We start from the raw sequence: 17,708 nt of genomic DNA, 5'->3' as shown, positions 1-17,708 counted from the left end.
GTCATTTCTCCACTACTCAACATGTGCATATTCTAAACGTATCATGCGCATCTTCTTTCCGTTTCCGTCTCAAAGTTCGCAACACAAGTATATCATTTCTAATCTTTCCACTTTTCTTCTTCTTTCCTTTTATCTCAATAATCGTTAAGTACTACATGATTCTTAGGAACTTCGTGGATACTCTACAATGTCGCTCATCTAACGCATTAGAGTCAAATTATTTTCCATCACTAAATACATCCTTTCTTCAATACTTCCTACACTGCATACGTACTTTCGTAGTTTCTATAATTTTCCTCTACGGCGAGAGGCGAGTAATATCCAGTGTTTCAGTGTTGGATGAATGTTTCAAATGTTTACATCGTTGCAAAAAACGTTGATCGTTTAATAAAAGATTGTTTAATAAGACCTACTATTTTGGCATATCCTTTTTCATTGATACCGGCGATTGCTCTCTGCTCACCCTTGTGTTATATTTTACAGACCTTTCTAAGGATTATGTTACCATGTTTCAATATCTATTAATGAATTTTGTAATTTTTAGGACGTTACAGTTATTTGCAATGTATATGTAGTCTTACTTTGATTGACTAATTGGTTTACTTGCAAAATTTAGTGAGAAGTAAAACAATAAAATATTGTGTAGAGCTATATGTTATCATATTGCTTTCAAAATACTTTAATAGTAATCAATAAAAAATATGACAAGATTCTATTTAGATTTCCTTCTATAACTTTCATATCTTTTCTGAATGTATATAATTTATAAAATATAACATTTAAAAAATATAAACTCGTAAAACATATAGTATTGAAAATGTTCTCATTTCCCCTTGTACTGTACATCAAACGTAGTGTCGAATTATACTACAATCAATAAAAATATAGCAGCAGAAATGGAAAATGTAAATAACCCATGGGAGAAAGCAGGGTATCTCTTGTGAAGACACCACAACTCCCATGATCTATCTCAGGATATGCATATAACACCTGGTCATGCGATAGCAGTGAGAATAGACAGTAGCCGGATTCCCACCCGTGAGATATGTGAATCATAGTGAGGAGGTAAAGATCCCAGTCCTTTAGTCAGTAAGTCAGTCTGTATTTTGCTATTGAAGTATAACTTCGCCTTGTGAATAAAGTATACCAACGGGCTATTCGCCTTTTTTTATATGTCGGAGAAACGTCAAGGATGGGGTTGGGAGCGTTAGATGATTCCTCATTGAAATTAGCCATTGTCGCGGTATAGTAACATTACGGTTTATTAACACAAGTATGGGTAACACAGGTTCAAACACGGCGATTAAGCGCTTGCGGCACTAGTGACAATGATCTCAGGTTCGATAACGAATCCGCGGTCAACGGGATGATAGATGAACGTTTTCACGAAATCTAAGTCTGAATAGTTGCTGATTGTAAAGACGTTACTCTTGATGAGGTCGCCAGAAAGAATGCCTTTCCCGTTCCGATGATGCCACAGAGGAAAACTATCACGGGGTGTGTCTAAGGACACGAGATCATCGGATTCGTCGAGAAAAGCCTTCGTTCAGAAAGTAAGGGAAATTGGCGTTGCTGCTAATTGGTCAATCTCCATATCGGTGGTTAGAAAAAGATGCTAGCCGCCCTCGAGGGAAAGTTGCTAGTGGGAGACGTCGTTCGTGGAAAAATAGGTCTCCCCTATTTTCCCGTAGTTGGGACAAAGACTGTTTGTCTGTTTGAAGGACTTTAGTTGACTAAACCTTAAGATTTATAACGAGCCCTCGAGCTAGCTGAACATGTACTGCGGAGACGCATCGACATCTGGCAATCATCTTACTCGAAGAATAGGGTCTGCGTGTGGCGAGCCACGGGACAGAAACCGTTGGAATGTTTACTGCCACGTGCCGCTACAAATCTTTCTTTTAAGGAGAGCTATAGGATTACTCAATGCCTTTGTTAGATGGCGTCCCGTTGACCGCGGCTACGTTCGGCGACTAATTGTCGCCTTGAGCCCAAGCTCATTGTCACAAGTCTCAAACAAATACAATTGGGTAGAATGACGGCAAATCGTTTAATTACAACTGTTGATTTTAATTACGATGTTTTTATGGATTTTCCCGAGGTTTCAGAGGGAAGGCACCGGTGTCCTCTTATCTCTGACATATATATTTTATTTTATTTTTATTTTAGGCCCGGACCACCAATCTCACCCAATTCCATTAAAATCGCATTTTACATGGCCATTGCCCAAATTGACCTTTATTTAACAATGAACTACGATTGCTTAAACTCTAAACATCGGCACTTAATGCAAGAATTTTGAAATTGTATACATAATTAATATTTAATATAAAATTAGATATTTATTTTAATTACACGTTGATTTTATTATCTACCCTATTTTTCTGTCTATGACCTTTCTTTTCGCGAGGAGGGGAAAATGCTTTACGCATATCAGACGACCCGCGTCGCCGGGTTATGTGGGACTCGGCTGATGGTAGTGCCATACCCACTAACAACCCCTCCTCTTCCAATCCTTCTTCGAGTGGAGAGTCTCGACGGCACTGTTAATAGCACATTACTTCGATGAGACCCTATTCGATGCGTCAACTCCTTATCAAACAAATGCCTCCGTTTCTTCGGATATAGTCATCATCCTCTTCTTCCCCATCTTAGAATCGCTCCGCCTTTGTACCTTTCTTGTGTCTGTCTTGTTCTCATCACTGTCCCGCAGAAACTACGGAACAACCCTCAAGTATGGTCGTCGGCCGACACCAATACGATTATGTTATTTATTGTGAATGTGTCGCTAACGACATTTTCCAGAGTAGTACACTGGTCTGCCCATCTTGGAGACCTCAATAAGGCGTGCTCCGCATCATCTGGGCACGCGTCGCAATCCCTGCATTTGTCGGCGGTTTCTTTGTTTATTCTGACCCTATACGTGTTGAAGATACCATGCCCAGTCAATAGCTGCATGGTGTAGTGGTCTATACTTCTCTTCCTTTTTCTAAAGATGGCTGCATCCTCGATCAGCCTCCTTGTCCAATTGTTCGTGTTGGACCTGGTCCACTTTCTTCTCCACTCGTCTACCGTTTCCTCTTCGTACAGATGTAGCTGATTTAGGAATGCTTCTGAGTCGCCAAGATCAGGTCGGGCTAGTTTTTTCCTAACCACGTAGATTTTTCCTCGACACTGAGCCCTGATATGAATGGGCATAGTCCCTGTCAACACGCACAACGCCGCATGCGAAACTGTCCTGTAGGCCGTTGAGGTACTTATCAGAGCACTCCTTGCCCTGCAGACTTTGCCTACAGTCTTAATCCTGCTGAGCGCATCCACTCAGGCCGGTGAAGCATATAGCACGACCGGCTCCCACACCTGATGGTATAACTTCCTACAGGCGTCGGAGGGGCCGTTCACATTTGGCAAGAGCCCTCTGATAGCTCCTACAATCTCATCCGCTCTATTACAAACCGCATCAAAATGATCAAAATAATTTCTGTTAGAGTCCAACACTATGCCTAGGTATTTAACCCTTTCGCGTGTGTTAAGCACCTCTCCCGTCAATGTTTGTTGAGAATTGTGGATCTTTAAGGCCGACATAATGTTATAGGGACACTAAATTTACACTTGGGATTAATTTTAGAATAGTTATATATATAGTTATATATATCTATATTCATCGATACACACTTGCACGCATCTCAGTACTTTCTTCTATATCTGACTGTTAACCGACTGAATAGTTTACATTCATCTGTTTTCGAGACGCCGCATACGCACATACCTCCACACACTGATACCCACATACAAGTATCTCTACTACGCATTCAACCCAGTCCAGCACAGAAAATTATAAGTATCTCAACAATGTTATATTAAACTTCTTCGGAACTCTCATTCTTGACAACAATATAATCTCCATTTTCTCCTTTGCTATCTGGAGACCCGAATTTTCGCACCAATTTAATATCGTCTTGCTGTGGAGATTCAAATTTACCTCCACACTTTCCTTCTTCTTCAGACCCACCAAGATAGCATGGTCGTCCGCAAATGCAATAGCTCTTAGATTAACACGGTTGTCAAATCTGGTCAACAGGCCATCGTAAACTAAATTCCACGAAAGCGGACCTAGCACAAACCTGTGGGACACCCGCAAAAATTTGTTTAACGATAAGACCACTCAGATTGTCTAGAACTACGAAACGGTCCTTGAGGTAATTCGCGAGAATCCTCGTCAGATTATAGGGCAGCTTCCTGAGCTTCGCCCCTTTCAGGATTATCTCCCACCGCAGGGAATTGAACGCATTTTTAACATCGATGCATATTATGGCGCAGACAATGCCCTTCATTCTGCAAGAATCAGCGAAGTTGCAGACCTGCATGATGGCATCGATGGTACTCTTCCCCTTGCGAAACCCAAATTGATTTCGGTGGAACGGGTCCATTCCCAGTTTTTTCTCAATGGCCGACTTGAATGTGTATTCCCAAACTTTGTTCATCGCCGGTAGGATACTTATTGGCCGATACGACGAGGCCAACCTGGGATTCTTACCCGATTTATTGAGCAAGATCAACGGAGCCACATTCCATTTGACTGGAACTCTTCCCGTCTCGTAAATAGAGTTCACTATATCGGGCAGATCGTGCGCCCGATGCTCGAAAATCCACTTGAAGACCGTTCCCGGCACCCCGTCAGTCACAACGGCCTTGTTCACATTCAGCCGACCAACCGCTGCTCTGAGCTCGTCCATTTGGGCCATACCGACTCCGGGGGTATCACCGCCATTTTCCTCTATTAAGCCCCCGTTAGTGTCGCGTAAACTTAGGGGTTAGTTGATGAAAATAAAAAATAGCTGAGTCGTAACACAACTATCGTTTTTATTTCACAGCACAGGTTTACACAGATCGGAGAGATGTTCACTGTTCGATAGTTTAGTCTATTTCTCCCCAGGTGTTCTCGTCTCATTACGGAGGAAATTTCGGCGTGGGTGCGCCCTTTTTAATTAACAACGCGGATTCGCTGTTCGCACCTTCCGTTAGGAAAAGTGAGGGTAACGATCCACGATGCCAACTGGTTATAGGTCATGAAGATAGGAGGAGAAAGCCGCCTTCCAACGCGGCTAGTAGGTAATATTGTTTATGGGAAAAACCAGCTTTTTCGTTAGTCGAGTATTGGGTTTTTCCCATTAAGTAACTACTTGCTTTCCCCGTAATTAATAAGGACGTATAACAACCTAAGGGCTGTTTCAAGGACCATCCATAAACAGATAACAGAAATAATAAACTTAAAAAGTTTAGGTTTATGGTGGGTCCTTGGGGTAATTGAGGGTACGGACTGAAGACCTGCATACATCCTGCTTCTAATATGAATCGACGTTACATTAGCAATGCCCATATCCTCGATTAGGAAGAGTTTGCCGACTCTTCCATACGGAAGACCCCATGGATCACGGTCGAGGGTGGCTGTGAACTCCTTCCAGGCCAGCCTCTTGCTTGAATAGATAGCTGACCTGAGCTCTTTCTTACTCTTCCTATAATCGGCCTTAAGCTGGACGGCGCCCTTCTTATTTTGTCGCCTCGATCTCTGTGCTAATCTCCTCTTCTTGTGGGTCTCCCCCCGAAGCCGCGCTATCTCGTCAATTCACCAATAATTTGGGTTTCTACTCCCCTTAGGGGGAAATACTTTATTGAATGAATCCTCACGGCATTCTTCAATGATCCGCTGTAGGTAATCCTCTTGCTTTATCTTCTCCCTCGAACCTCTCACTGTACTGATCATAGTCGATTATACTAATGTTGGATTATACTAATGTTGCAGTAACCGCTCACGCAGTACACTTCCCCTATCTTGATCCCGACATACCCCTCCTCTTCGATCAGCCTATCTTCGCTAGGGTGGAGGCCATTAAATCTGGTTGCCCAAATAGATGCATCCTCTTTCGTATCGTTGTAGCAAAAGAGGAGCTGTCTATTCGGTTCAGATATGATGACTTTATAAATCCCGCCCATCAAATCAGTTATATTAAATTCTATTGTGTTGTCAAATAATATAAACCTAGCTTAAGTAAACAAATTTAAACGTTAATTTAAATTTAAACTGTGTGAATCCTTGCCCAAACCTTTAATTTATGAATTATGCCTATATGCCATAACTAACATGACTTTTTCTAACGTGCTGAAACTATTGTCGTTTATTCCTATTTGTAAGAATTCAGTTTGGCATTTAGTAAAGTGTTTAGTTAACTTATATAACCAGTGTTGTTCGTTGAAGTCTCCTAGTTTGGTTTGTAACTTGTTTAAAGCGTGGTCTGTTAGGTTTTTGAGTTATTGGAGCTCGGGTTGTATTAGTTTCTCAGTCGATATGGTTATCATAATAGTCTGGGTTTTCTAGATCGAATGATACGGATTGAATTTCTTCATTGGAGAGATTAACATTTTTTAAGCATTTTAAAGCTTGATGATCACTTTGAATCTTAAATTTTCTATCAAGTAGATATTGCCTTAGTCTTTTTATTGAACATACGTTGCTAGTAACTCTTTCTCGGTTGTAAAATAGTGTTTCTCAGTAGGGTTCAAGGTTCGAGATATGTTACAGCATGGATGTCCGTCTGGATGGGAGAGTATTGCTCCTAATCCTTCCTTACTTGCATGTGTTATTAATATAAATGTTTTCTCAAGTACCTCAAGTAGTACCGGAGCATCACAGAGTTTTTGTTTCAATGTGTCAAATGCAAGCTGTTATTTATCAGTCCAGTGGAATGGAGTGTCTTTCTTTGTGGAATTTGTCAGTGGTTTCGCGAATTTATAAAAGTCGTGTATAAATTTTCTGTAGTATCCAACGAGTCCTAAGAATGGTTTTATTTGAGTCGCGGTTTTTGGTATTTTAAAATCTTTCACGGCCTGAATCTCTTTGGGATTGGGGTTCACTCCTTCCTTTGTTACTACGTGACCTAGATATTTTAAAATTCGCATTTGTCCGGTTGTGTCTTTAATTCTAAATTTTGTAATCTTTCTAATACAATAGCTAGATTTTGATTATGTTCTTGGATGGTGCTTCAAAATATTATGATGTCTAAATATACGAAACAGTTATGTGCTACTAATCCCGGTATCCATCGTGCGTTGGAACGTTGCTGGTGCGTTTTTGAGTTCAAAGGGAATGCGATTATATATATATTTTTATTATTTAATTTGTATTTTACAATTTGTCCAGCTGGACATTTGGTTAATTTTTCTAACCTAATTGCTAAATAACACGTGGATGGCAGATAACAGGTTTCAGAGGTGTTACGCCGGGCGACTCTCTACCTGGCCCAGGTCACACACCGCGGGCCAGACGGACACCAGATATCCGCTCTTCCGTACGGCGTACCCTCAATAGCCTTAAGCACCCGTCATAAACCCGAGTAGCTTGCCTGCTAAGGTCCTTCAGACCCAACAAATGTCTTTTCTAAATCAGTTTCTAAAGACGATTGTTTACTACGGCTTGACACGGTAATGTTAGTTTTTGTCACGTACGATGCTTCCCACTAGCAATTTTCTATCGGGGGCGGTTAAGACCCTTCCTAGTCCACCGACCTTCGTTTGTCCAATCCGAGGCAATGTATACTACCCTCACTTCCTGACCTAAATTGGCATGAACAAATCCGATGGTCAGGTGCGCTAGACACACCCATCACTAGCTTTCCTCCGACACAGCATCGTCACTCAACTTCACTTCTTCTACATCGTTGGAAAAGTCAACTACTAAGTCTAATGCTAACGCCTATCGTGGCAGTCTAAGCATAACGCGAGAGTCGGTTCTCGGTATTGTCGAGCATACATCTTCTCTCCTAAATATATTATAGTGCTACGTCCACTAATACACTAAATCCAATTATAAGAGCCCTGCTCTAACGTACATATCTATCTTATCTTCGTGCGATAAGTGATTATTTATTTATCTATGCTCAACAGTGTAATCTAAGTGTTGGAAATATATAATTTATAATTCTGTGAATCACAGTGTTATACAAACTCAATCACCCCTATTATCTCAACGGAAATCAGCGGATCGATCAATTCGTGGTGTCGATTGTTATAATCGTAACCGGAATTTACGACTCCCGTTGACGTCTCTCCTCGCGACTACGTCTCCCCGCGATTGGTCGAATTAACAGTTGGTTCAGGTATAGTGGTTGCCCATGTTGCTTCTTGGATAGTTTCTGTCAATGTTTTTACTCCCTGTTCGATGCATTCGGGTGTTTCCAATGGGATGTTGCAGTTGGTTTTGCTCTCGATTATTTCTTTAAAAGTTTGCCATTTGGTGGTTTTATTGCATAGTGTCTCTGGATTGCTATAAAGTATTAGTTTGTATCTGTATGCAATTATTATGCGTGTATGATCGGAGCTAAGCTCGAGCCTGGGTGTTTTTTTTTTAGTTTATTTGCGTTTAGTCTCTTTGTAACTGCAAGATCGAGTAGGTCAGGAATTTTGCTCAGGTCTGTCGGCAAATGTGTCGGTCTTCCTGTGGATAATATATTGAGGTTGTTATTTCTAATGTATTTTTCCAGAGTTCTACCTCGAGGTGTGGTAATTCTTGATCCCCATAGCGTGTGCTTTGCATTGTAGTCTCCCGCTGCGATATACTTGTCACCTAAGTGTTGAAAGTACTCTTCCCACATTTGTGTTGTCGTTTTGTATCGCGGTGGTACATATACTGCTGACAACTGGAAGTGGTTGCTGCTAATTTGTACTGTAACGCTGGTTGCTTGGGTATATTCCTTTCTTACTTTGTTGTGTAGGTGATTGTTACGACCGTTCGCGGAGAGACGCGGTCGCGAGGAAAACGCGTCAGCGAGAGGCGTAAATTCTCGCTACGATTCGGTGAATCGACGCCGCGAAGTAGTCGTTCCCCTGTTTCGGCTAAGATAACAGAGGTGGTTAAATGAATATGACACAGTAGAGTAAGTTATATTTCACCGTTTATTCCAACAACTTATAACGAAGGCAGTTACGCTGGTGCGTATGTACTAGATGAATGAGTGACTGATCTACGGGTGTGTATACCCGGTTAAAGGATGTTGACCGTTCGAAGGATGTAAAATCAGTACTGTCTTGGGAGGCGATGCTGTGTCGGAGGAAAGCTAAGGATGGGTGTGTCTAGCGCACGGGACCATCGGATTTGTTGGTGACGAGTTTAGTTAAAAGAGTGAGGGAAATAGGCTTCGTTGTTAATTGGTTAAACGAAGGGTCTTAACCGCCCTCGAGAGAAACTGGTTAGTGGGAGGAAAGTTGCATCATACGTGAGAAAAACTAACTTTTCGTTGTCAAGCCGTGGTAGATAATGGTCTTTAGAAATGCTGACGTTTGTTTGGTTTGAAGGACCTCTACTAGGAAATTCCTGAGATTTATGGAAGATACTTGAGACTATTGAGGGTACGCAGTGAGTATCCGAAGACATCTGGTTCCCTCTTGCCCGCGGTGTGTGGCCTGGGCTAGGTAGAGTGTTACGCGACGTAACAGTGATGTTTAATGTCGTGCTTTATTACTACTGCCGTCCCTCCGTGTGCTTTCCCTAAGTGATGCTTGGTGTCGTATATGGTGTAGTGCGGTATTTTTATATAGCTTTTTATAATGAAGTGTGTTTCCGATACGGGTAGTATGTAGATATTATTGTAATACAGGAATGTTTTAGTTTCTAGGGCCCTTTGTTGTAGTTCGTTAGAGTTCCAGGCTGCTATTTTATGCATGTCTATTTTTATTTTTTACTTAGCAAGTTTGTGAGTAGTTGTAACATGACTGTTGTTTGTTGTACTTGTTGCCTTAGTATTGCGTTTAGCTCACTTACCATTTTTCCTAATATCTCCATACCTTTAATGGATTGTTTGAGCATTTCTTTGATTTCTATATCGTCTTCGATGTTGTTTCTTTGATTCTGATTGTTTGTGAGCGTTGCTTGTTTAATGTTTTGGGTTACTTGCGCGTAGCTTCGGTTTCTATGTTAGTAGCTGGGGATCTACGTTTCTGTTTATAGTTTTTGGTTCATTTTGTGCTTTCAATATTGCTTAATTATCCGTTATACTTTGTTGTGGTTCGTAGTTATTGATTGATCTATTGCGAAGTGGTGGAAACACTTTACGTTGTAATTGTTTCCTGATTTCACATCCTTTATAGCTGGCTGGGTGGTTTCCATTACAGTTGTAACATTTTACTTCATTTATTTTCCCTACGTATGGACAGTGTGTTGTTAAATGATTGTTTGCACATTTAACACATGCCGGGCTTCTGTTACAATAATTTTTAGTATGACCGTATTGTTGACATCGCATGCATTGTGGTATATCATTTTTGTGGCGTGGTGGTTCCATTCTTTTGATTTCGTAGGTTTCCTTGTTGTTGGTTCTAGGTTCCAGTTCTATTAAGAATAATGGTAATGGTTGCTTCGTATCGTATCTTGTCATATTGTTTATTGCTCTTGTTTGGTGGCCAATTTTTGCTAATTCGTTACTTAGTTTTTTTTATGTTAGTTTTTGGATGTAATCCTCATAACTATTTCGTAGCTTTCCGGTTTGAGCTGGTACGTGTGATACATAGCGTTTTTTTTCTTTTAGTTCTTGTATCACTTTCCTATAATTTTCTGGGGTGTTTGTTTGTATTTTTACTTGTTCTAATTTGGTTTGTTTTCTTGTGTAGTTTTCCTTCCCAACTATATGGTTTTGTAGTGTGTGTTGATTGTGTTGGGTTTTTGGTTGTTAGGTCGTCGTCTATTTCTTCCGTTAGTGAGCTGAAGGAGTTTCTTAATGGTAATTCTTGCAGCCATCGCTGCTTTTCTGTATCTGGATTTCCTGTTATTTTTCGTTTCTTGTTACAACTTGCCACCTTCCAGCCTTCATCCTGTTGGGTTAATTCGTTATTGGTATTGGTCTCTTCATTGTTTGGTATTGTCTCCATATCAACTTCGTTTGTAGCTGAGCATTCCTGTTCTTCGTTTATTGGTTGGCTTGGTTTTGATATGTGTTACGCCACGAGGCTTACCACAGGCTGTATTTTCTAACCGTCGCTCGCGGTCCTACAACGTCGCAGACGGATCGTCGCGGCTGCCCGGCAAACAAACATTGTAGTGGCAAGCGCATGGTTCATTAAGGGGTCGCCTTCCAGAAAAGACGAAAATAATCGAAGGGCGTGCAGTTCCTTCTGACGAGTCAAGCGTGACACTTCGACAAATCTGACGAGCAAACGAATTTATCTAGAGATCAAAGTCGAATCAAATTTCTGTAACATCTTCATCATATTATTGTAAAATATATTGTTCTATGTTAACCTGTTAATACAGTGTTACATTCATTAAACCACCTCTGTTATCCTAAACGAAACAGGGGAACGACTATTTCGCGGCGTCGATTAACATAATCGTAGTGGGAACTTACAACTCTCGTTGACGTGCTATCTCGCGATCACGTCTCTCCGCGAACGGTCGTAACAATATGTTTGTTGTTTTATTTATGTAATATTGTTCGTCTTTGTTAATTATTTTTATCGGTGGGATGTGCTTTTTCATTTTAATTATGCTTATAGTCTTGTTAGTAGAGGACACGGGTTTACACCATTTAGCTATGGGCGTTGCCGTTCGTAACTTTCTCTTCCCCACTTGCCGCACTTTTTCTGAATCACTCTTTTACACGTCCGTTTAACTCGGCTGCGCGGAACTCGATTTATAACATTGAGAACATTTATATCGAAAATTCTTTCTCGCATTAAGCTTCTGTATTGATACAAAAGGCACGAATTAAGATATATGACTGTTCACAAGTATTAGAGTACTTGCTGATCTTATAGATTTTATAGAAAATGTAATACATGATTGATCAAGATTATTAAGAAAATGAAGTTTACTCCCATATGAGATTAACGATCCGAAATACACACTGTGTGAAAATGTACTAAAATACCTAATGTCCGTACCGTAAATACAACGAAAAACGTAACGTGTAGATTGCGGATGTTTATGAATGTAAAATTTGCGAAAAGCATATGAAATTTATACACATAAAATATACAAATATTGATATATGCACGAAAAATATGCGTATCTGCACAAAAAATATGTACAATTTGTGAGTAATATGTTCAATATTGATTTATTAACGTTATGTGAATTGATACAAAAGGATATTTAACAATTTCGTTTTAAACAAAAAATCTATTTATGACGACGCGCCAAAATTCGCATTACGATAAATTACGATAAATTATAAATTACTTTTCCGTATCTGCAGCACTCAAATTGTACAAGGAATGTGTGCGTTTGAGGGCCCGACCTTTTGGTCGACCGCGCCATACCTGGAGTAAAAACGCATACTGGCTTCGCATTTAGATGTTCGCGTTCGACTCTCTTCTACTTTCCAGCGCCTTTTGCCTTGGGAACGGCGCGCATAGATGGTCGGCGCGCGACTTGCCCTCTCCTTGCGGATCATTGGACAAGTTAAACCTACCCTTTCGGGCGGCAGCTCGCTTAGCTGGCGCCACGCGATACCTGCCACCATATAGCTCGGTCCCAGCAGGTTGGCTCTCCAGCCGATTATTCCTGCTCGGCAACCATTTTGTAGGCTTACCGCTTGCACCGACGGTCACAGGTTTCCTCTCCAGCTCGCACGCTTCGTGCTTTTTTCTGCGCCCCGGTTCTTCGTTACTGTTGTTTTCTTGGTTCTATCTTGTTTATTGTTCTATCTTCGATCCAGTGTTCTGTTTGTTGTATCCGTTTATTTCTTCGTTGCGATTCTTTGTTTGGTTGTGTTGTTGTCTCTATAAACTTGAAATATAAATGCAATTTCCTTTTAAATACAGTAACGAGGTTTATTCAATTTCGATAACATTGTATTAGTAAGATATCGAAGCTAGCAACTTTTCGTTGAAGTTTATTTTATATTTCTTAAATTATTCGGGTAAAGATAACTCCACACTGACGGCCTACTGTCCACAGACAGATGTCGTAGTAATCGGCGGACAATGTCTGTCAGTGAAACTTAAGGCGCGTACGGGCAGACAACAGGCGTCTGTAGACATTGCCTGCCGACAACACATGCCAAAACATGTATATAAACTGCCTGCAAGCAACGTCGCTTGTCCACTAGAAGTTTGCCGGGTATCACTGCGTATCGATGAGTCGAAGATGCCTTGGAGATGCAACACACGGATCGTTTAAATCTACCTGTAATCCAATCAAGCTAGCCTAAAAAAAAGACAAATTCAACATTAAATTGTATCGGACATTTTGCTACAACGCTCAACTGATAGAAATCATGCTCAGGAACAAATATATGTCTTTGCTAACTTTCTAAATATATGTAGACGACGTTTTAAATTGCTAGTAGTTGAAACAAACAATATGATATATTTTTGAGTGATCTATAAGGATTTACAGGCCCACTGGGAAATCTTATTAGTGTTCTCTTGCACTATGTATTAAAGCGCATCAACACCGATAGAAGCACTGTACACGCGATATCGTCGCAGTGTCTCCTGAAAATCGGCGATAAGTCGCTCGAAACTTTACTGGAAACATTTCTCCATGTTCTACTGACAATCACATAGCATGTGTCATTGCTGGCATTTGATAAATTTGGTTGAGAACACGAAAGAATTTTCCGTTTACAGTAAAGCAAGAGACTATCGAGTTGGAACAATTCTTGTTTGAAAATAGCGTTCTATGCTAAAATAGCGGTGGAAATTATACTACATGTAAAAGTGAGTCATAAAAACAAATACAATTTTCTTATTTTCTATCTTTTTTACTTTTATCGCAAGTTTGATTTCTATACATATAACTGTTTTCAATTTAAGGAGGAACTTATTTTCTTAAGGGCTTTTCATACAAATTTGAAAAATAACTGTTGTTTTTGATCCCTTATCTCTATCTTTATCCTTCTATTTTTGTGAGACTGTATCGGTTATTTATTCTTAATATTTACAATCCGAAGTCTAATTTATGTGCCGTATTAATTTTCTGTGAATAATTTAGAGATATGTAAAATATTGCTATATATATATACTGTTTGGCACCCATTAGAAGTGCGTTCGATCTAATGTGGAAAATTCTTAATTTTAATAAAATAGTTTCAAATTGCTAAGGCTGGGGCAAACTAAGAAGTTTCTGGAATATACAGGGTAGTAAGTCGCTTCGCAGATATGTGTACATCGGGACAATATGTTACATATGTAATCCCTTACACAGTTTCATATTATCTTGTAAAATAATCATTCTTCTTTTAATATCAATTGGTTTTTGTATTTTTATTTCATTTATCTCATAGGTTATAATTCCTTTAGGAAATTTTTGCAAAAATTTTCGCTGGAAATTTTCAGAAAACCTTATTCCTGAACAAAATTTGTTTTGTACTACGAACTGTCGCATTTAAATAAGAAAAATTCTATTTATTTAATTTTGTTATTAAGCTTATTCATATCCAACTTCAAATTATCTGTAGCTTGTTTATAATTAATTAAGTTTGAAATGTTTGTTTGTTAGTTATTACAAAAGGGTCATAGCTAAGTTTTTGAGTTGTGCTCAGGTTATTATAACTTCAGTTATTATGCTCTGAGCGTCATGTTGTTTCTTAATAAAATTCTTTAGTCTCAATAATCAATTTTCTCTGTTCATAAAGATGGTGGTTGTTTATTTTAAGAATTTTGTTCTTAATTCCAAATATTGCGGACATTCTTTTATTATGCATTAGTTGGTATCCAATCTTCTTGGATAGGACGTATTGCATATTCCATTTTTATTTCTTTTATATTTTATCCTGTTTCCTAGACTCACTGCACAATCACGTTTGTCTCTCTGCTAATCTAACTTGTACTATTATTCTTTTAGTTATTAACAATAATTTCATATCTAAGCAACTCACTTCAATTATGTTTTCTGAGTCGTTAGTATATTTATATACTTCACCGTTGATAATCCTGTAGATTATTCTATTCTCTCCGTTTATTACGCCCCAAGGCTTACTGTAGGCCGTGTTCCTAACCGTCGCAAACAGATCGTCTTACATGACCGTCGAGATATACACAAAGTAGCGATAAACGCATAGTTGTCGTCAAGCAGCGAGTTCCAGGAACATCTATTCGCCTTCGGTGCGTTATTTTATCCGCATAAAGAAAGAAGCTGGTATACGTGATCATAGGCGCGAACGGTGGCGTGATCCGAGCGTAGTGAGGGTCGTCTTCCAGAGAAGACAACGAAAAGGATCGAAGAGTAATCGGTCCCTTCTGAAGAGTCAAACGTTATAAATTGCTTAGTCTAACGAATTCATTGAGATATATCGCAAAGTCGGGTCGAATTCCTATAACATATCAACTGTATTTATCGCTAAATAATTTGTGACGTTTTTATTATTACATTCATTATTTTTAAATATACAAGCTATATTAACCTGTTAATACAGTGTTAAATTCATTGAACCACCCCTATTATCGTAACAGAAATCAGGGGATCGATCAGTTCGTGGCGTCGGTTATCTAATTGCAACGGGAATTTACTACTCCCGTTGACGTGCTTTCTCGCGATCGCGTCTCTCCGCGAATGCTCGAATAAACACGAATTGCTTTTTAACTAAACATATTCATACCCTGTTTTCTCAAAATCGAAAGCTTAAAACATCCGTTCTTAGTGATGTTGTTTCAATTATATTTATATCGCGTTATTTCAATTATCTAATATATTTTTTACTTTTTTCATGTAAAATCATCATTTTACCAATTGTACCATAATTATTAGGAAGCTCTGTTAGAATTTAATCTTGGAATTAAGATTAATAATCTGTGGAAGATACAATGTTTGTGTTGAAACAATATAATGTGATATTTATTAAACAATTATTACAGGAATTATAAGTGTGTGTGTTCTGGAATGTAGACAGTTGGCTAGTTATTCACAGACTGACTGGCTTAGTGACCCATGGTCCTTGAAAAGGTTTTGAACCCCACTCTCTATGCAGTAATGAGTGTGACCTGTGTGGCTGCTGTGTGGCGTCACATGTGCCACAGAACCTTCTAGTAGCTTCTCGATGTGCCCATCGGGAATGTTCCATCCATATTCCCACGCTTCTTCCGCCGAATTCTCGAAAGAGCATGCACGTGCTAGCCGCCGTGGTACATCTCACGAACGCACGCTAATGAAGATATCGCTGAACAACGAAGGAAAGAATCCGTTCGATCAATCACCTCATCTGTATGCGATTAATATCGTTGTATTCCAACAAACTCTGAACAATAACTTAAACACGAAACTGTAATTTGTGTCTTTATAATTTGCAACGTTGTTAAAATTTTGTATCTCCCTTTGCAAATGCAAATAATTTAAATGAAAAAATACATGGTTTTTAAATCGTTTCTCTTATATTCGTAATAATAATTTCGTTCTACAGTGAATGCATTTATTATTCAACGACGTGATTTTCGGTTGTTTATTGGAAAGTTATAATGCTGCTGATCTATAGAATTAGTACTGACTGTTATAGTAATATGCACAGCGAGTCATTTGTAATAAATTGTAATTACTTGTAATGTATATCGATTGTAATTACTTGTAAACCACTCAATTCATAAATGCATACATATATGGCGGCACTCGACAGCACAAATACGACAACTCGACACTAACTAATACCAGACAACGGCAGCGTAGTGGTTAGCGCCTCAAGTTACGAACGTTCGGGATCTGGGTTCTTAAATCCCGGCGACCGTAGTCCGATTTTTCTTCCACGATTCTTAAATGAAAAGAAAATACAGCAATACCCTAGCAGCGACATCTACAGCCAGCAGCTACAATTATCATTTGTGTCTTTGTTCTCTCCTAAAGGCCGTCCAAGGAACTTGAGAATGCAAAGAAGAAGTGCTGCAAAAACATAACAAATATATTTACAAACCAAAACCAATTCATTACAACGCTCATCCTTCAATTACATCCTCCGTCGCGAAAATCCTCCGCTTCCTTTCTGTCAATCCATCTTGCCCATATGTGGTTCCATAGCTGCTGAATCGTATATAGACAAACAACAACTTGAGTAAGCAAGGGGGATGGATGTAGAGCCGACAAATAAAGGAAAAGGAGAGAGAAGTGTTTCGTCCTTGAGTTTATCATATTGTGGTGGCCGGGGGATTCAACGCTATGTCCTCGATTCGCTCTAAGTACTCAGGTTCTAGACACCCTTGGAGGGCGGTAGATTTTTCTTCATCGCCCGCGATGCTCGCCGCCGCGAGCTATCTCTCTAGTAAGGAGAACCATAGCACTATCTTCTAGGGCATCGTCAAAGGCACGCGGACTACTTCACTGGTCGTAACTGTTTTATTCTTGTTTGACATATCGTTAGCGCGCCCGGAATCACGATCATTGAAATCTCATTAGCTCGATCACATCGGGGTCACTTACACATCACATATTTCAAATAAAATCTGCATAATTCTGAAGGAAACACAACTACATTTGGGTTATCTTGTTTTCACAGAAACCTGAGAATTGCTCAGAGTATTTTAATAAAATATTCAACTACTTTAAAACGCAAAAAATAGTTTATTGTATGGAATATATCGAGTGGTTCACGCAATTGTTTCGGCATAATTGGAAAATTCGAAATGTGTAGCTTTAAAAATATTGCAGAGGAAAAATCGGATTCGTCGAGGACAACCTTCGTTCAGAAAGTAAGGGAAATTGGCATTGCTGCTAATTGGTCAATTTGTATATCGGT

The sequence above is a fragment of the Bombus huntii genome, unplaced genomic scaffold (genome assembly GCF_024542735.1).
Source record: "Bombus huntii isolate Logan2020A unplaced genomic scaffold, iyBomHunt1.1 ctg00000064.1, whole genome shotgun sequence".
Lineage (NCBI taxonomy): Eukaryota > Metazoa > Arthropoda > Insecta > Hymenoptera > Apidae > Bombus > Bombus huntii.
The sequence above is the reverse complement of the archived record's forward strand: the minus strand, read 5'-3'. Positions refer to the sequence as shown.